The sequence below is a fragment of the Dermacentor andersoni genome, chromosome 8 (assembly GCF_023375885.2).
Source record: "Dermacentor andersoni chromosome 8, qqDerAnde1_hic_scaffold, whole genome shotgun sequence".
Taxonomy (NCBI): domain Eukaryota; kingdom Metazoa; phylum Arthropoda; class Arachnida; order Ixodida; family Ixodidae; genus Dermacentor; species Dermacentor andersoni.
The window spans coordinates 68,262,052-68,282,587 of record NC_092821.1 but is presented as its reverse complement, the minus strand read 5'-3'; positions in this window follow the sequence as shown (position 1 = coordinate 68,282,587).

Genomic DNA, 20,536 nt, shown 5'->3' with positions numbered 1-20,536 from the left:
TGGTGCCTAAGGCCGGGGAGGGTTGCGCCTCCTTGTAATCCAAGCATGGAGGCCAACACAACCGCCCGGAAGGTAGGTTCGGGATGAGAGGCGAGGTACGTCTAGATCCCAGGTGTCAGGAAGACCTCGCCATCTAAAGCCGGGGGACCTTGCGAGCCCCTGTAATCTAGCTCATTGGAGGCTGCGTGAGTGAATTCGAGCTAGGTTGCATGTGTGGTGCCGCACCGAAGTGCACGAGATCCACACAAGTCACAGGTGACTTCGCTGCGAGAGGTGGCGTTCTCGTGTAATCCAAGCCGGTGATCAAGATCAAGGAAGCGTTGCCTGTGTCTAACCTCGCCCCCCCCCCTCCTCGTGGGCGCCTCGGGCAACACTGCAAAGTGGCTAAGAGGGCGGGGAAGCGAAACCACGCCTTCGGGTTTGGGAGTAGTACCATAAGGTGACAATCGGGAGTTTCCTGTTGTCAGGACTCAGGCCTCCTGTCACTGACATGGGAGGTCCTTTTGTGAAAGGGCCGGCGGTCAACCCATCCGCTATATAAATGTGGGGAGAGATGGCTTCCCAGCCAGAGGTCTGGTATACAAGGGAATCACCAAGCTCGAGGACGCTTCGGCGCCCGGCAGAGGTGCCTTTCACGGGGGGCATTCGGGGAGTTATCGCCCCCGCCAACTCGAGTACGTGGGTGGCCCACAACACGACCAACGAGGTGACAGTAGTAGGGTGGGCCGTCACGCCCGAAGGTAGGACTTCGGTCCGACGATGACCCAACGTAAATGGGCACAGGACGTATAGCTCTGGCTAGCGACCCGGCCCTGGAATGTGGCTCGGTAGGTCGATATGCCGGGCTGCACCCAGTATGAGCAAAGGTCCTGGGAAGGGCGCCCGGCCCCGACTGAACCGTGTAAGGTCGAGGGGCGCTTTATGGCGGGCCATTACTTCTTGGGGTGCAAGTCCGACCTCCACCTGCTCGTGGTGCTCCCTGCCACCCTGCTCATGATACTGGACGCAGAGGCGAGGTGTTCTCGCACCAGACATGTTCAGTGGTGCAACGGAGGCGGCAAAAGTGGGCATGCGGGGCTGTCTACCCCCTGGCCCGAAATGGTTTGGCCCGAAAACTACAAAGAAAAATACTAAAGAAAGCGGCCGCCACGCGGTAGCCGCACCAATCCCGGAGGCTGAGGGAGCGACGCATGGGCGTGTGATGCTCACGAGGCAAAGAGGTCCTGTTCTTGCAGACCCGGTTGAATTGGTATCAGACTCAAACATTTGTACAACTTGTAGACGAGCATTCCAAACCAAAAGGGGGCTGCTGCAACACTGCAGACTCTCCAAACACTCAGCCCCAAATGTCAATACCAACACGGACTCAGTTACCTCTAAAACGGACTCAGAATCAATGTCCTCCCAAAAACGTCAGCTGGACGGGAGGACACATGAAATTCATGAAACACACGGAGTTCCACACTCGTGTGAAAATTCGAACTCAAATGCAGGTTTTACAGTTCTACCAGCTCAAGGACTAGATCCTCGAGAACTGGGTTATAACGAACAAAGTATGGAGGCGGGAAAGACCGCCAGTTTGGCCGAAGGGGTGCATAAAAAGCGAACCATTAGCATGCACGCCAACTATAATATCCAAGAAATATCTCAGTATAGTCCTCAAGTAGCACAAGGATCAGAAGGCACCAGACCCAGACAGGGAAGGGAAACCCCCAGTTCTTCTGGCGAGAGTACCCCTGCAAATTACTCAACTGATTCCGAACATCCTATCGCACCGCCCGGGGGCGCTTTCAATAACCGTGGCGGAAGGAAAGGGCGAAGGAGGTCGGCGATCAACGTCGTGCAGGGAGAAATCGCAAAGGGAACTGGCCGGCTGGCATCCGCCCCACGAGCAGGGGAGGCTTCACTGGGGGTTGGGCCCGACCCATCCAGTGGCCTCCTGCGGTCAGTGTCGTGTGGTGTGGGCGCCAAGCTGAAGGACCGGCAGCAGAGCCTTCTGCGGCCAGGTCAAGAGTCTACGGGGGCTAGACCGAGAGTTAGGTGCTCTGACTCTTCGGACAGTGTGGGCGACACTCAGATCGCGATCTCCGTTCAGGCTGAGGAGATGGCAGTCCAGGCTGCCATCTCGGTAGCCTCACCTGACGGGGGGGGGGGGGGGCAGGGGATCACCAGTGTTGCCACGACGGCCGGTTCTGTTGACGACAGGACTGGCAGCCCTCGAGCTGGGCCGGCACCCGCCCCGGCTGACGTGGTAGCGTGTGAATCACTAGTTGACTGTAGTGAAGATGGGTATACCTGCCCCGAGTGTTCGCGGCACTTCTCTACCAAGACGGGCCTGGGCCTGCATAGACGCCGAAAGCACTTTGACACATTCAACGCGGAAATAGACACAAACAGAATCAAAGCGCGGTGGTCAAAAGAGGAAGATTCCCTCATGGCCCACCTTGAGGCGCAGTTGACGAAACAGAAGGTTCGCAACATGAACGAAGCACTACACCAACATTTCAAAGATCGCACATTCGATGCGATCAAATCCCATAGAAGAAAACCGGCGTATAGAACATTGGTTATACAGCTTTTAGAACAGTTTGACACAAATGTGGGGGGCCCGAACTCAAATGAAGACCGTCCATCTGTTATAGAACGTCCTAATGATAGTACTGGTTTACAAACGGTTCATCCATTAGAACATAAGGTAGACTGGTACTCCGAAACTCTCGAAGAGCTTAGAGCTCTTACGCAGAGACAACCACCGCGCTCATTCCAAGCATCCCGGTTGTGGGAAATCACCAAACGCTTCACCGAAGGTTTAAACATACATACAGACATAATAATTACATACGGGACACTTTCTTTGATAATAGACCAAACAGACAACTGACAAATAGGAAAACCCTGGATCCAGGTGTTCGTAGCCATAGAAAACAAAGACGTCACGAATATGCCCAGACACAACATAAGTTTAAGAAGCAGCAAAGCCGCTGTGCCCGGGAAACCTTGGACGGAATACCTAAAACAAAAGTAGAAAATATAGATCAGTTCCTCGACAGCTGGCAGAGCACAATGGAGAGGACAACTCCCACTGATGTCCAGCCAGATATCCCTCAAAACTATGCCCTAGAATATAAAGGCTGCTATGCCGCCTCTAAATACAGCCTCTGGCCCCGATGGCCTTTCTGCTAAAAGACTCCGTCAGGTACCTTCTACTGTACTCCGCGTTCTCCTAAATCTGCTCATGTGCCTCAAGCGGCTGCCTGTCTGCCTAAGAGGGGCAAGAACAATCTTCTTACCAAAGAAATCCGAAGCCTCCATGCCGGGAGACTTCCGGCCTATAACCATTTCCCCAATCTTAGTTAGACTGCTACATAAATTATATGCAGATCGTATAGTTCGCACGGTGAAATTCGATTACCGTCAGCGAGCTTTCATCCCGGTGGATGGCTGCGCAGAAAACACACTCCTATTATCAACTGCCATAGATGAGGCCTTGCGTAGACAACGTCCTCTATACATGGCCTCTATAGATGTCGCAAAGGCATTCGATTCCGTCTCATTTGACGCCATAATACATAGTCTTCAACTGAAGGGGTTTTGCACCGAATTCATTTATTACATCAAAGATTTATACGAAACGGCAACGACTGTTCTCAGTTACGAGAACCATAGCCGACTGGTACATCCTTTTAGTGGAGTTCGTCAAGGCGACCCACTTTCACCTCTGCTTTTCAATATGGTCATCGACGAGTGGCTGCAGAGGCCCACTTGTGGAACGGCATTCCAAAGTGACGAGCTCTCCCTGGACTGCATGGCATTCTCCGACGACCTCATCATCATGACCTCAACACCCACAGGCCTTCAACTACGCCTGGACATGCTACAAAACTTCCTCTCCAGTAAAGGATTGACGATAAATACGAAGAAAAGTTTCTCTCTGAGCCTGCAGCCATCTCCCCGGGAAAAGAAAACCAAAATTCTTACAAATCAAGTTTTCCATATTGGCACCGAACAAATATCTGCTTCTACAACTACCTCTACATGGAAGTATCTTGGAGTGCACTTTGAGGCCACTGGTAGGAGCACCCTACCCGTTCATAAAGAAGTTCTCGAGATGCTGCAACGCATTTCTAAAGCAGCTCTCAAGCCACAACAACGAATAGTAATTTTAAGGCAGTACTTGCTTCCACGACTCTACCACCGGCTGGTCCTAGGTCCGGTCACCGCGAAACTTCTATTAAAAATAGATTCCTCCGTACGGGCAGCTACAAGACGATGGCTAGCCCTACCACATGATGCTCCATTAGGTTTCTTTTACACGGCCATCTCACACGGTGGTTTCGGTATCCCGTGTCTCGGAACATTAATTCCCGGCTTAAGACTTCGTCGATATTCCGCATTAGCAGACTCCTCCTCGATCACTTGTAGGGTCGCCTCCGCCATGAGGCTGATAAGTACTTCCATAACTCAAGCTACACAACTCTGCCACTACAAGAATACACTCATAACATCCAAACACAACAAGAAGTTCTGGCACACGAGTTACTACAACAATGCAGATGGGCATGCACTGAGGGGTGTGGCCGACGCTTCAGGGTCTTGTGATTGGATCAGAGAGGGCACCACCTTTTTGAGGGGTAAAGAGTTCATTGATCTCTTAAAACTTCGGTCAAACTCGCTAGCTAACCTAACCCGAACAGAAAGAGGACGCGATGTTGACAAACAATGGCGGGCCGGATGTAACTCGTCCGAGAGCCTGGGCCACATCCTTCAGGGCTGCCATAGGACACATCATACACGCATAACAAGACACGATAACATAGTAACATATGCAGGCAAAAGATTGGGAGAGGCCGGTTGAAGCGTTAAGGTGGAGCCTAGATATAAAACAGGCCAGGGCATAAGGATACCAGATCTGGTACTCAAAAGGGAGGACCAATCTGTCGTACTAGACGCCCAAGTCGTTGGAACCAGGATCCCCCTATCTGACGCACATGCTGCAAAATGCTTAAAGTATAATGATCCCTCCTTACTAGAACAGATATCTACTGTGGCTGGGCAGCCCCCCATAGTTTCTTCAATAACTCTAAATTTCAGGGGGGTTTGGGCGAAAGAAAGTTTCAAAATGTTAATCGACCTCGGTCTCAACAGGAACGACATCAAGATAATCACTATCAGGTGTCTGCAGGGAGGGCTTCGTTGCTTTCGGGCGCACCACCGTATGACGACTGTCCTTTGACGGGTGAAGCTAGCGCTCAGGCGTCGACACCTCTCCTCCTCTTAAGCTGTTAACAGCACCGGGTAGTACTGCCCCTAACCAGTACTCAGTTCTTGTGGTGGTACCTGTCGGCTAGATTGTGCCCCCTTGCCTGTCACTGGATCCCTTTATCAGGGCTGGGCTTACGTCTTAGCCGACAAGCCATCACAAGATTGAAAAAAAAAATAGCGGATCAGCAAAGCCAGGTAGCTCTGTCGCCACTGTGCCAGTCTTCCCTCCATGTGCAGCTGCTGTCTGTTCGACCGGTTTTCCGCAAGGGAGTTCCAACAGTCAGCTGTTGTGGGAGCTGGATCCACGGGCCGCTTGGCTTGTTCATTGTTTTCTCGCGCTTTGGTGACTTTCTACAGCCTAAAGAATGCATCGCTGTATTGCTGATCACCTGGCTGGCTTCTCTCACACTGTCCGAGTTGTAGTGCAAACCGCCGTTGTAGCACCTGTGCTTGAAACTGCTCTCATGAACGTCTAGAAAGGGGTGGCCAGTCCGTCGGCTACTTGCAGTTCAGTCGTCTTCTATGACTCTGCAGTCGCTCGCCCGCCGCAGCCACACGCCAATGGAGCAGCAGTAACTGTAATTAGTTGTTGGACAAGCTCTAGCGCCGTTACTCAAATATTCGTGGACGTGCCTTGGTGGATCTCCGGCCCCGTCATTTGCAATTCAATGTCAGACATATTTTGCAAACAATATTTTGAGAACAGTACACTAGAGACACAGCACTTAGCCAACAAAGGCGTCTTCCTGATGTCTCTCTTAACGGCGGAATCAAGGTGATGATAATGACCCTGATGCCTGCGGCCACATACATTTGAAACGGGAGATAAACGGGCAGTGCCAGGATCGGGCCGTGAAAGAAATGGAAAAAGAAAATTGCAAGTCTTCAAATGCGCCTCCCCAGGTAGCACACAAAGTCTTGAAAACGTCGTATTAAGGGATTCAACGTCTGAAACGGATTTTTGACCAAAATCGACGCATCAAAGACGTTCCAAACAATACAGCTTGAAAACGAGGGGTGAATACGTTTTGAAAACGTTGAAAGCCAAACAGCTTAAAAACAAGGGGTGAATACGTTTTGAAAACGACTTCACATAACTCGCTCTATCTGTTTAGTTATCAAGCATACCGGGTACGTTTTCGACAGCGCCGTTTTTGGCGGGAGAATTCCTCGCTTGTCAAACAGCACTAGTCGTGTCAATTGCTCCTCTATTCAACCTACATCAGAATGAGTGCGGCAAGAAAAAGAAATGCTTTTGTGGTGTTAACCTCACGTCAGAAGAGACGAAGGATTGCAAATGAACGTGGCATCCCAAGGGGAAGTGTTTTGCGCCACGAGGAAGTGGAGCGCGAGTACAGAAACATCCAAGCCCCCCTTACGGCAATGGTAGCCGGCCGAGCCTTCAACAGGAAGAAAGATCTGTATGACTACCCGGTTCCTTCCAGTGTGTGTGGCATATCAAAGGTGTCATCACTAAATGTGACAATGAGCTCCTGGAGAATGAGCAGCGTCGCATGCAAATGCTTCAAAATTCCCGCTGGACAAGGCAGCTTTGCCGTGCTTCCTCTTATTCACAATGCAGTGATGTGAATACCTTACCGCTGAACGGCTCAAGGTTTTTTACTGCTGAGGCACGAGTGCAGTACAGTTCTCGTGCGTATAAAGGTAACATTTTGTGCCCAGTCGTCTGAATAATAAAAACTGCGGTTTTAATGTAAACAGTCCGAGCAGTAAGCGTACCTTATTCATCAAACAGCGCGCTTCTTCGTGAGACCCATGAACCACTTGGAGCTTGGCTCCAGAGCGCTAAATCATGCAAGTCACATGCAGCATAAATAAATGTATCGAGTTAATAAGCGAACATCACTTTTAGTGCCAACGGAGGGTCACATCGGTACACTCGTTTCTGGTAACGGTGCTTCGTAGGAAGTGTGGCAACGAATTCTAGACTGTGAGCACAATCTACATAAAAAAAATTGCAGAAACCATTGTCGATGATTGTTAATGCAAGCGATTAGTCCCAACGAGCGAGCGAACAAAAGAACGCTAGAGAAAGCGAGCGAGAGAGAGAGCAAAATATAGTTAGCGTGAGAGCGAACGAACGAACGCGCGAGCGTTTTCCTTGCAGATCAACAGTCCGACGACCGACCACCGACCACTGAACTACGAAAACATCCGACAGAGAGGAGACAGAAAGCTATTCGCTTTAATATTTCTGAAACTCGTCGTTATAGGCTCGCCACGCTTGGGCACAGAGGGTGGTGTGATCGCACCTATATAGAAACGGCGATTGTTTTTTAACATGCTGTAACCACAATGACGCGGCACTGAAAGCGGAAAGCGTCCGAAATGAGAGAAGAAACTGAAAGGCCTTGCGGAACGCCCAGTGGCAACTTCCAGCTCGCCACTCTTGCTGCAGATGGAGTGGCTAAAGAACAATGGAAGAGCGCGCGGCGTCTGGCTCTGCGCAACATGATTCACGGGTCGAGAACTACAAAAGCGCAATGCGCACGACACGCAAGACGCGTAAAGACGCGCACACCAAGGCGCCACGCCACGGCGCGTCAGCCTCTTTAATGGCTTGTACTACAACCACAGAACACCTATACAAACTTAGAGAAGGGAAACTGTACCTTCCACAGTGCTACGGAAATAAGCGTAGCGGTGGCGTCGTGAACTAAAGTATGTGACCACAGGTGGCGCTGTCAACAGGAAACGGAAACGGGGTTTTGCACACGCTTTACCAGGTGTTCTGTGGCTTTACTGGGTTTCTGGCTGCTGCGCCTCGATCGTAGGCGCTGCGTTTGCCACACAGCAACCAAACTGGCGGGAGCACGATCGAGGCGCAGCAGAATACATGTAGCGCTGAGTCATATCGAGTTAAGGCACACTCTGAACTGACTTTTAAGGGCATCCCGAGCGGTTTTTCGTTTATTACGCCGCCGTTACGCCGAGTTGTGCCGCCGCGCTCCAGCTGTTGCATTTCGTGTAGGGCTACTGACAGAATGCGGTTTCCAGGTGGCACGATGGCCTCGACTGGAATAAACGCACACGACACCAAAGATTGAGTAAGCCTGAAAATATTTTATTTGCATTTTACAAGTACAACAAAAAGCACACGTCTACGCATCCACACAAACGCGGTTACATAGTCAAGAAATGGCTCATTAATAAGGGTAGCACAAGCGCACAAGAAAGAAGACCTAAGCTACAAAACGTACGGTCGGCTGCTAAGTATAATGATTTTCCTGTCACCGCGTGTCACTTTTGTACAGCATCTTTACAGCACTACCAGGCCGGGTAGTTTGGCGGAAAGAACGCAACAGCCTACGGCCGTCAGCTGCCTCTTCCTTACGGGTGTCATAATTATCCTAATCTCCGCATCAACGTCGTGCAAGTCCGCATACAGGCATCTGTATCTGAACCATATGTGCCAGCTTAATACATGTGTAGTAAAATTATGATAACCACTGCGTCTTATCAAACGTATTGGTTTTGCAAATGCGCATTAAAGCTGACGGAACGACATACTGTAAGTGAAGCACAAGAGAACAAGGACAAAAGGAGGATACAACACTTGAAGAAATGAAGAATTAGTAGGCGTACAGCAAACAAGCGATGACGGAGAACACACAATGATGCATCGGGTGTTCTGTGACATCGGTTTGCGTACTTACGGTGTTATGGAGATCAACGGCATAAAAACGTACCTTCAAGCGTACTCCCTCAACCTCCGCCGCATTCATTATGATAATCAACGCCTAAACAAAATGAGGCACTATTTTTTGCCAAGAGTAGACCTCTTTACAGCAAGTCGATGTAATAACTCGCAGACGAAACCAGCATGCTATCGAAAATGTTTTACCGCCGTAGAATTCGAACGCCAACGGCCAGGAAACACATCGATGCCAATAGGCTGTCGGCTGTCGGTGGTTAATCAAGTACAAAAACCTTGACGCTATGACTAAAAAGCAGCTTCAACAATCAAACTAAAAAAAATCAACTGCCTATTTGCCTGAGGTAACAAAACATCCTTAGACACCTCGATTGTTTATGTCAATGGTTTGTGTAAAGTAAAAAATTCAGCATGTTCAGCGCCCCTAGCAGAAAAAGCACAAATTAAAGTATTCGACCAAATTATAGTAGCTCCACTTGCGCGCTTACGCTGAAACACGCCTCGATTGACTTTTCGCCCTCTGTGGCCATTTGTTGAACTTGAGAGTGTGCGGGGCCTGCTACAACCCATCAACGCCATCCAACCTTGCGCAAGGTGGCGATACTGTCGTCACATCATGTGACCAAGGCGGCCACGTGATTCGTGTAGCCGGGCAGCATGCCATGGCATGCCGCGGGCGGCCGGGCGAGCCGGGCATAGTTGCGTCACCGCACTAGCATTTCGCTTTGGTGTGTTTGCGGCTGTTCTGAATGTGCTGCCGCTGCCCTTTGTCATGTAAGTGTTTCAGTGTTTTGCTGTCAAGAAAACGGCATTCTGTGATTAGTTTGGTTGTGCGATCTGTTTGTGTGGTTTTAATTTGGAAATCGGTAGTGTTTTCATTTGGCATGGGACCAAGGCGGCCACGTTATTCGTGAAGCCAGGCATAGTTGCGTTATCGCACTCGCATGGCGCTGTGGTCTGTTTGCGGCTGTTCTAAATGTGCTGCCACTGCCCTTTGTCATGTAAGTGTTGCAGTGTTTTGCCATCAAGAAAACGACATTCTGTGATTAGTTTGGGTTGTGGCATCTGTTTGTGTGGTTTTCATTTGGAAATCAGTAGTGTTTTCAATTGGAGGGCGCCGAGTGGAGGGCGCTTATCAGCTCTTCAAGTTCATTGTCATGTTATGTGAGGCGCCTTTTCAATAACGCTGTAATTAAGGAGTAAAGGGCAGTATAAGGACGAAAGTTATAGGGACGAAATTGTGCTTGTGTGTCCCTAGCGTCGGGATCGGCCGCTATGGGTGATCCTAACAAGAAAGTCGCATTTTGCAGAATGCGAAGAAAGGCGGCAAGATTGCTGTCTCTGCGCACCTTGCCGATCTCGGCAATAGAGCAGTCATCGTGGTATTTTAGTCTCCCGTTTAGCAAGAGTGTTGCAGACAAGAGAACTTGCACAAACGGGCTTTTTTTAATGATTCAGTACTACGGCATCCCAAGAGGTAAGGTCAAGTGCCTGCCCTATTCCCTCGCGCTTCAGCGCACTGACAGAATTTTGCGTGCACCATATATACCGTGCTTCTATCGTTTGCGCTTCAGTTTCTCGATTGTGTTTTCGCTCCCTTTACCCACGTGATGGGTATTTTATGGTCTTACGGGGAACTTGTGTCGAATATATGAAACGGCCAAATTCAATTTTATTTGACGCCTCATATGGTAGTAATATATTGAGCCCCTTGTGGCTTTGTACTTGTAATCAATTTTTCTACTTGGCGAATGGATACAGCATGTACGCTGCATAACTCGCTTGTGGATACTGCGTGCGTGAGTCGGGTATGCCCTTGGTGTAAAATAACTTGTATGCTCCAGGTAATACGACTGTTTGCAGTTTGGGACATGTGTCGGACTGTACGCTGTGCGCCCTTCACGCTTTACTTAGTCGGCCGCCTGCCGAGTTCGTGCGGGTGCCATGTGTGCGTATGGAGTTTGCGAAGAGCTCGCGGGTTTCTTTTTTTTTTCGATTTCTGTTCTGTTCGCGCGCTTCGCACCACAGGTAATGCCGCAGTTCTTTGTCCTTGTGCAACACATTTTCCTAGCGTACGTCTGTGCATTATTTGATACCGGTTTCACACGGGGCCCTTTTGACCGCGATTTAGTCCGTTACAAATCGAATTTCTCGGTCGTGATTGGCTCCTTTGCACAAGCTGCGCGGGTGAGGGAATCGCATCGATAATTTCGATCCGGATCGGGCTTGATCGCGATCAAGAGTGGTTGTGTGACACCGGTATTACACATGGCGCCCACATAGGGAACACTTTAAGTTCAATGCTACTGAATGAAGAGCAAGTGCATATATATGCCAGCGGTGGTATGTGGGCAAGTCTTTCTGGTGAAGCCAATGCTTGTGCATTCAAAGCATTCCAGCTACCAGCGTAGTGCATCAATGTGTCTACTTCGACAAAATGGAGCACCAGTGCAGATATCTGGGCTTAGCTGTCCAAGGTAGCAAGTGTGGCTACATTGAAATCACTACCAGCATGTGCGCGGCTGTTCTATTTCCAGCGGGACTGCAGAATATTCAGTAGTGTGCTCTCAAGCTGTTCATCGATGAAGCTGTGCCTGGACTGTGTGCCAAATATTTTTGGACGTGAAAGTGGGGGTGAACTGGTAAACATCAGTGGAACTGTGCCTAGACTCTGTAGCAAATATTTTTTGGATGTGAAAGTGTGGGCGAACTGGCTAAGAATTGGCTCTGGACTACATGTATTAAACCTTTTTCTCATTCAGAGTGCTTTTTTTACTTTAGGAGACTGGAGATGTGCGCAAAGTGTGACATGTCAGTGGGCTAATTAATGTATTTATTGGTTTGCAAATTATTCTTTGCAACTTGTACGGGGCTTTTTAGATAAACCAATTACTATTTATTATGACCATTGCTTCCTTTGTTACACAAATGCAGCTTCCAGTGCATTCTAGTTTATTTCCATGTTTATGTAAGTTTCTAATATGACGCTTGCATATTCATTTCTCATGTTCTAGAGTGGCAAGATGCAGCATTACTCAGCCTCATCGTTCACCGTACTACAGTAGTGCTTACTTGTTACCTGACTCCTCCATTTAAGTATTCTGTACTAGTCTCACTTTATTGCTTTTTTGTTGTATAGTTCTTTTTCTAGCCATTACCTTCTGCGATATATCCTAAAGGCAATATTTCCAATTTTGCATTGTTCTCATTGTTTGATTTCTGTCACAGGATTGTTTTATGATGGTATGCGGTGGTATTTCTTATTGTGCTCATTGCAAGCTTCTAGCTGATTGGTAACATTGCTTGGAGGCAGTTACCATCCGATTCAAGCTCTTGTATTTTTCAGTCTACTTCAGGATAACTCTAGTCCATCTAATAGCACGTGCTCTTTACTATGATAAATGAGAAACATTGGTACACTCCATGTTTTTCTGTTCATTTTTGTATGTGTACTTGGAATTTTGTTTATGTAGTAGTGAATGCTCACTTTCGACTTCATTACAAATCCTTTCTGCGATTTTTGTCATTGTTGATGTACTTTTACTTCCATTTGCATTTCTCACACATTTTGCTAGAACCTTGCATAAGCATTACATTCTAATAAAGTGTTTTTGCTTGGTCACAATGTTCTTATTTCATGCACTCTTGGCATGAATGCCTTGGTCAGGTCACCTGCCAAGACGTGACCATTTGTTCTTCGCAGGATGTCATTCCCATTTTGGTTGTAAGCATCGTAGCTTACTAAAAGCGGTATTAAGGATTCATTATTCCTAACAGGTTCATTTTCATGTGACTTGGTAGAGGATGCGCCGGCCATGCGGGCAACAGTGCTTGGCACTGCGCCATGGCTCTCACAGTCATCGCCGACGCTTCTACTCATCCGGGGCGCGATTGGAGATCGTTGTTGGAAACGCCCGTTCAGTTTCACCTCACGCGATTGGCCTAGGCCGTGCCGACAGGTGCGGCTGACGACGTTGGCGCGGCATAGGCCAGTCGCGTGAGGCGAAACTGAACGCGCGTTTTGAACAACGATGTCCGATCGCACCCCTGGCACCCGCGAAAATTCGCTTCAGATTATCGTAAACCTTTCAAGACCACTTCTAGACCAGCTTTTTGATAACGTCCTTAAAACGTTTAGAAATTGGTTACGAATAGTTTTGGCAAAGGGATTATTTGTGTCTTCCCCAATCCTATTTCTAGACCAGCTTTTCGAATACGTTTTGCAGACCTGTTCTAGATCGTCTCAAGAAAGTAATTAAGCCGGACATTAGCAGACATATACGACGTTTTCCCAAAGAAGTTCTCTTATTCGTGTCTTCTTTAACCCGTTTTTATCGTCTTGGATAAACGCTACGAAAACTTAACGTATCTCTTTTGTGCTACCTGGGTCTGCCGGCACAGCTGCTGCCGCCATCCTACTTCACACAAAACGCGGCCCCCGCGGCGCTTGCTCACACCACCATACACATGGTCGCGAAGACGAGACTGAAATGCGGTTCCAAACCAACGAGCAGCTACATCAGTTATGGTCATGTGATTGAAACGCGAAGCGACCTCGCGGGGCAAATCACCAGTTGAAAATTGCGCGTCTAGTACGACACCTATGGAAATATTTCGGAAGGTGTACGCAATGTACATTAGATTACGGAAATGTCAAGTCACAGGCTGTATGCTTCTATGCTCGAATAATAATAATAATAATAAAAGGTAATGACAGTAAATGCAGTATTAACCTTATACGATTTGATGAGTCAACACTATATTGAAACATAGCTAAAACATGTATGGTGAAAATAATAATTTTCACCAAATATGTTTTAGCTATGTCACGGTCCACTGCCAGAGAAGTGGCACGCGTGCTGCGTTAGTGAAGATTAGTGTGGCTTTGTGAAATATTTCAATATAGTGTTGATTTCATCTTGACAGTGAAATACCAGATATGTGTTGGTACCAAGGACACATGAACGTCGTACTTAGTTCAAAGTCTGAGTGAACCCATTGCTCTGAAGTTACGCAAAACTCTCAAGTCTCGTCGGGGTCGTGGGATCAAACCACGGCGGCCGCATGTCGATGGGGGCCGAAAACACCCGTGCACTTCGGTTTAGGTGCACGGTAAACAACCCCAGGTGGTTCAAATTATTTCGCACTCCCCCACTACGGCATGCTTCATAATCAGACCGTGCTTTTGGTATGTAAAATACTTTTTTTTCAAGCCTCACCTGTGCAATACCTGCCGTGATAGAATGACGGCTATATATTATGGGTGAGTCAATGAGTGCGTTGGTGTTGGAATTGTGACGCGATGTAGTAGCGAATATTATCACGCTTCATTTGCACTGCTTGTATTGTAAATGCGATGTGATGTGAGCGGGCGCAATAGACGAACAGCGTCGTTCCTGTCTTGGTGTCCTTTTTCCGCAGCATTTCAACGCTCCCCATTGTCACGTCGCCTGAACTCATGATGTTCTCCAGAGAGGGCGCCAGGTACCTGTTGGGATCGCCACCTCTAGGAAGGCTGGGACGGCTAGAAGGGTGCGCGCGCGTACAATAAAAGCATGTCGTTGGAATGAACGCATCGTTCGTTCTCATGTGCGAAACCCAACGTGTCTCGGTCTTCCTCCAAACCCCTGACAACACGACACCCATTGCAAGATATAATGTCAAACCGACTAGTCCAACAGCTTACTATTCTATAGCGTAACTAGCGTCGAACGGCAAACTTTGTCCAGCGAGTAGATAGATGGCACTGCCGTGCCTCTGCTAGGGCACGGCAGTAGTGAGAGGCGATGGGAAGGTTGGTCGAAGTAGGGAAATGAGAAACAACGGAGGCGTACAAAAGCAAAGTTCCCAATAGCGGTCCATGAAAGTTTGGTTATGGGAATTCTTCGTGTTCTTTTTTCTTTCTTTTTTAGCATAAGTAGGACATTAGGCAGTATAAAAGTTTGGTGGCGAAACCCACCAAACCTTGTTTCAGAGGAGACGCTCATAGCATTCATCGATCCATGCATCCATAAGGCCTGGCCATTGCACCAGTTGTAAAACTCTCCGCCCGCGCGCTTACAGCCGCTGTCGCCACTTCTGTGACAGCCGCCAGATGGCAGCGCCGTTCCATCGAGCTCCACTGCAGACTTCTCGCCGCAGCCTTGAGCTCGCTCGGACGGGCAGTTTGCGCGTTTCACGCTCGCTGGCGTTCTCCCTTGTCCGAAGTAGTGATACCATGAGAAAGCGGTTTCCACCTACAGCAACAAGATTTGTCATGCCAGTTGGTTCATACTGAAAGAAGGGTAAACTGCACGAAAGGAAGAAACATACCGTGAAGCGCAGGAGCTGCGTTTATAAATGCCGTGTGCTTCTTCTTGTCGTCTTAACGTTTCGCGAAGTTTAGTTCTCACCTAGAGCAGCTTGGCACGTTTTCCTCACTGCCTTTACTTGCTTAATTACCACTTTGGTCTGAGGCACTTATAAGGCAGCTAGCGAGATCAAATTTATTATCCACAAAATAACAGCACTTTCTTATGAACCTATTTTCTTATATTATTTTTTTATGAATGCTTTATTAAAGAAAATGAGGTAAAAAATCTGTATGACCCACATATATAGCTAAGACCGAAGCTGTTACAAGGGACATAACTTAGGCAAATGATTTGCGCCCACGCGGAAACCAACTTCAGCTACAGCAGCTTGGCACGTTTTCCTCGCTCCCTTTACTTCAAGACTGGATCCCCGCCGCTGCTGCAGGAACCTTGCATAAAAATGCATGCGCGTGACTAAATAAAGTTTAATTATGTGTGCACTCAGTTCCTGAAAGTGCAAGGCGCACCAAACACGACTCAGCGTATGCACTGACAGCTCTTTTATTATGGCCCAGAACTGGCCACCAAACACCTTGTTTGACTTTGTCGTTCTATAATACATTCAATGGCTAACAGCATAGACGTTATGCCTCCAGACGGGCGCTTCAAAGCACCAGGCACAAATGACCTAAGTTCGGTGAGAATGGCTGCAGGTGGAACGTCTGATGCAGCTTCCAAAGTCGCATGGCAGTCACTGCAGTCCGTCATCTTGGCAGCCTTCTTAACAACGTAGCCGCTAAGATAGTGGTGAACAGCTGCAGATACAAAAGGGCGGCTGCCGCTTTGTTGGGGTGAGTCACTGTCTGCCTCCTCCCGCAGGTCAATCTGGCTTATCAACATGGCCAGCTTCCACTTACGGTCTTTTTTTTTTCGGGACGACGCCTCCGACTTCTTTGTGCTTAGGCTTTCCTCCACAGTCACAAGAACCGGGTCAGCATCACCGGAGCAATTGCGTTACATTTGCATCTTCAGTGGTCTGTAATGGCTCAGGAGCCTGAAGATCTGGCCAAAGTGCGTGATTGTAGGATGATCTTCATCCCCACCGAAGCTTCTCACCACGCCAAGGAAGCGCTACAAAAAGAAAGATGAGGTCAGTCTTTGGACAGACAAGCCACACAAAAAAAAAAAGAAAAGAAAAAATCGTGGGCTCTTCCACTCTGAAAATGGTTAACCAGCGAAGGGGAAAGGTACGGCCCCTGTGTTTATCACTGGGTTAATCCCGAGGGTTCATTAAGGTATTTCTCAATTATAAGGTTACGCACAAAATCGGCTGTGACGGAGAGAACGACGTCACTGACGGTATGCCCGCAGTCCGCCGTTGTCGCTTGTGTTCGATGTCTCGAGTTCGCTCGGCGGCGTGTTGAGCAGCCTTCGCCCGCCATTTGCCGCTTGTGATTCTTCGAAATTGAATTTCTTCAAAATTAAATCTGTCCGTCATGTAAGACAACGAGTGGCTCATACTCCCTTAAGCAGACTCATACCCCCGTAAACGCGGCCTCCCCATTGCTACGACAGAAGTGAAATTCTACGCTGGAATGATGAACAGCAACGCAGCTAGCTGTGGAAGACGACGACGAACGCGGGAGCAGTGGCACGAGCGCGTGCCAAGCACGAGCGCAACCCGAGGGGTGCCAGCGAGTCAGCTGCGGAATAAGACGACGACGCTCGAGCCAATGCTGCTGATGATAGTTTTCTGTACACACGCCATTTTGCCTAGCCATGTACGATTTCGCCTAGGCATATAAAGATTCGCTTTGAAAGGAACGATTATTTCAAGACAAAGAAATAAGGGTTACCTCTAGCGGGTCCTGGTTAAGCTTTGCAGTCAAGACATATCTGACGCCCTTGTCATGTAGCCAAGTGATAATGTCAAGAACTGACATCAGTGTCACTCGAAGAGATTCGGTCGTCAGATGGGAGGCAAACAGCTTTGTGTTATTCTTAACTCTCCTTGTCTGTTGAGTGCAGCATGTCAAGGAAGTAGATGATCACCTGGATTGCAAAGTAAAATGGCATGTAGCACATCTGTTTAGTGTGGTAGACACGCTGAGCGCTTAAAAAACTTCCTTGTACCTTGATTGCGCGGGCGCAACATAGAAGTTGCCGAGGAAATTGCGATCGCATTAGCTTGCGCTGGAACGGACGCGAAATTTGTGATCAGTGACAGCAAAAGTGCCATAAAAAATTTTAGCAAGGGAAGGATCTCGCCCTTAGCGGCCAGAATCCTAGGCCAGAGAAAGCTAGATAGAAAAATTCAAATAATTTGGACTCCGGCGCACGAAGCCGTCCCCGGCAACGAGGCGGCCCACGAGCTGGCTCGAGATCTCTACCGCCGAGCCGCTACGGGGCCCCCCGATGACCGAGGGAGCGGAGAGCGCATGCTAAAATATGGGGACATTACGCAACATTACAGATTGGCTCGTAGACTGGTATCCCCGCCAGACCCAAAATTAAACAAGACAAGCAGTCGCGTGGAGACGACTACAAACTTATACATATCCGCACCCGGTTATGGCGAACCACATGTTCCCCGAGGCCAGGAGCGATAAATGTAATCTTTGTGGGGCGAGAGGGACCCTCGACCACATAATATGGGAATGTCCGTACTCTCCCGGGGGAACGCACAAAATAGGTAGTAGAGACACCTGGGAGACCCTGCTGCGCAGCTCGGACTCTGAGCTCCAGCTCCGGCTCGTCCAACTGGCTGAAGAGGCTGCTGGGACCCAAGACCTCCCAGCCTGCATCTGAGGCGGCGGCACTCGCCCCCTGACTTGTGTGTGAGGGGGTGGGTAGATCACCTTTTCCGTTGGACATTAAAGTTTATTCTATCTTGTACCTTGATTTGGGGCGAATTCTTGCGTATGCCTTCGGATGGGCACTTGGCATTTAAAGCATCAAAGAGGTCATTCATCCGCCTTGTGAAGCTCTCCGTCCCTTGTGTTCCTTCAAAACCAGGCATTCGTTGCTCCCGGTAGAACTTCAGGCCCAAAGTGACGCTCCTGCTGAAGAGCTGAGCGTTCACTAATACTACAATATTTCAGTTAACACCCGTGATCAGAGTGGACAGTCTACATCTCAAGACATTTGCTTTGCCACTAACGTGCCAAGACAGCAACTACAAAAAACTATACAAAGCGGAAGGCACACTATGGTACTACGTAGGTACTACCTGTGTTGCCAGGCGAACGTTCATCTTCTGGAGCTTCTTCAAACTAACGTGAGATGCCGTCAGCCTTGGGACAACCATTAGCTGTTTTTTTTCCTCCGTGTCATGAAGCTTTCTGTAGTGCTCGAAGTTCACCCTGTCAGAGCAAGCCTACAAAGAATATAACAAAAATCAAGCATTGACGTTCTAAAACATCATAACCTTCACAGGTGCGAAATTTTTCGAAAGTTCGATGGACATTAATTCCCTTTCCATACGTTTGGGTCAAAAGGTGATTCCTTACACACTTGACAATATGTGGAACATCGCACAAGAAGTGAAGAGGACGTCCGTCTTCAAGGGTCGGGTGCGGAATATTGTTGAGTGGTTGTGACAGCTTGCGTAATATCCCAACGTGACTCCACATCGACTTGTTCCCAGCGCCGTCACTCACGACGGCTATGATGGTAGCACCATAGCGCTGAAGTTTCAGCACAGACTCCATAAGTATTTTGGCCAGTTCAAAGCCTGATGCAGCGCCTCTAGTAGCAAAGCTGGGCACTGGCTTCACCCACTTACGAAAAAGTGGTATGAACATGATCACTAGAGCATGGTCAGGCGCAACTTGCTCCCCTGAATGGCCCCCAAGTTCACGAACCCATCAAAGTTCAAAGTTCATCCGTTGAAATCTACCGACTTCCGTAGCTTGATTTCGTCCAATACAAGAGTGGCGCACCGCTCGATAGGACCTAAGTCTTTGAGAAAGTACTTGATTGTCTCAAGTGCAACCTCATTGTATCCGTACTCGCAAGGTACACCAGGCAGAATTTGGTTTAGGCGGCTGACCGTTGGAAGGGGAAGCAGCTTCGTGTTTCTCAGAAGGTTGTAAGCTTTCGGGCTTGCGATGCGAAGCAGGAGGCAGTTCATTACCCACATTCTTATGTATCGAACACCTTGAGGACGCTTTGACTTCTCCTGCTGCATTGACGTCTGAAATGGAAGTTTTTGGACTGGTGGTAGTGAGCTCAGTGCCTCCTCGATCTCCATAGACTGTTGGCTTGCTAGCTGCTTCTTTAGGTTATCTACCTCGGTTATAAAAGAAACTCTTGCAGACGCAGCCCTTATTTCTTTCTTCTGCAGATATTTTTTAATTTTTTTTTTATGTGCGACGCTCTTTTTCGCTTCTGAATCATTTAAATTTCCTGCTCCTTCATTTTCTTTTGGTACTGATTGCACATCGCTTCAGAAGTGAGCACCTTGCACCGGCGTGGAACGCTCGTAGCGTTTACTGCTTCTAGCCCATGACAGACATTGATCCCGTCAACTCTGCCTATTGAATGGCTAGGTCATCCAATGTGCGGATGCTAACGTTATTGAACGCCGCCACCACATGGCCGAGAGTACTTGCCGAACACATTTTTCAATTTGAGGGAGCCTTTGTTCTGTTTTCAGAGTGAAGAACATGACATACTTGACATTGATGTCCTCAAGAGTAAGCATCCGCCGCAAAGACGGTAGCCGTACGCCTTCCATTTCACTTAAACTGACTTCCTTCGTAGTTTCAAGACTGGAACCTTGACTTGGCTATAAACGATCTGCGCTTCTTGTGCGTCTTCACATTGTACCCCCCCCCCCCCCCTTGAATGTGACAAGGTGAGACCAACCGCTTTTCCAGTGTTCTGCTCTTTTCGTTTGCGTTTTTTTTTTTTTTCGGCGGCTCCTACAGGTACGGGGGAAGGTTCGGGAACACTTTCGGCACCGCACCCTCGGCAAGTGTCCACTTGCCTCGTGGCAAGTGGACACTTGCTCTGTCCGTTGGTAACATGCACAGATTGAGCACTTGCTTTCAATGATTGTCAACAAGCTAGGAAGCTTTTACGTTGTCATTGTGCACGTCGGCACTAACAGAACTGTTGAGCCTGTTTACGTGTACAGAGAAAAGTACCGTCGCTTAGCTTGTGACATAATTGAAAGCAATCCCGTGGCGCAGGTTGCGTTTTCTGCCATTCTCCCTCGCGGGCAGAATGAGTACCGCATGCGGGAAGGGCAGTCGCCTAAGTTGCGCCGCATGAACGAAAGGTACAAAGAATGCTGCGCTGC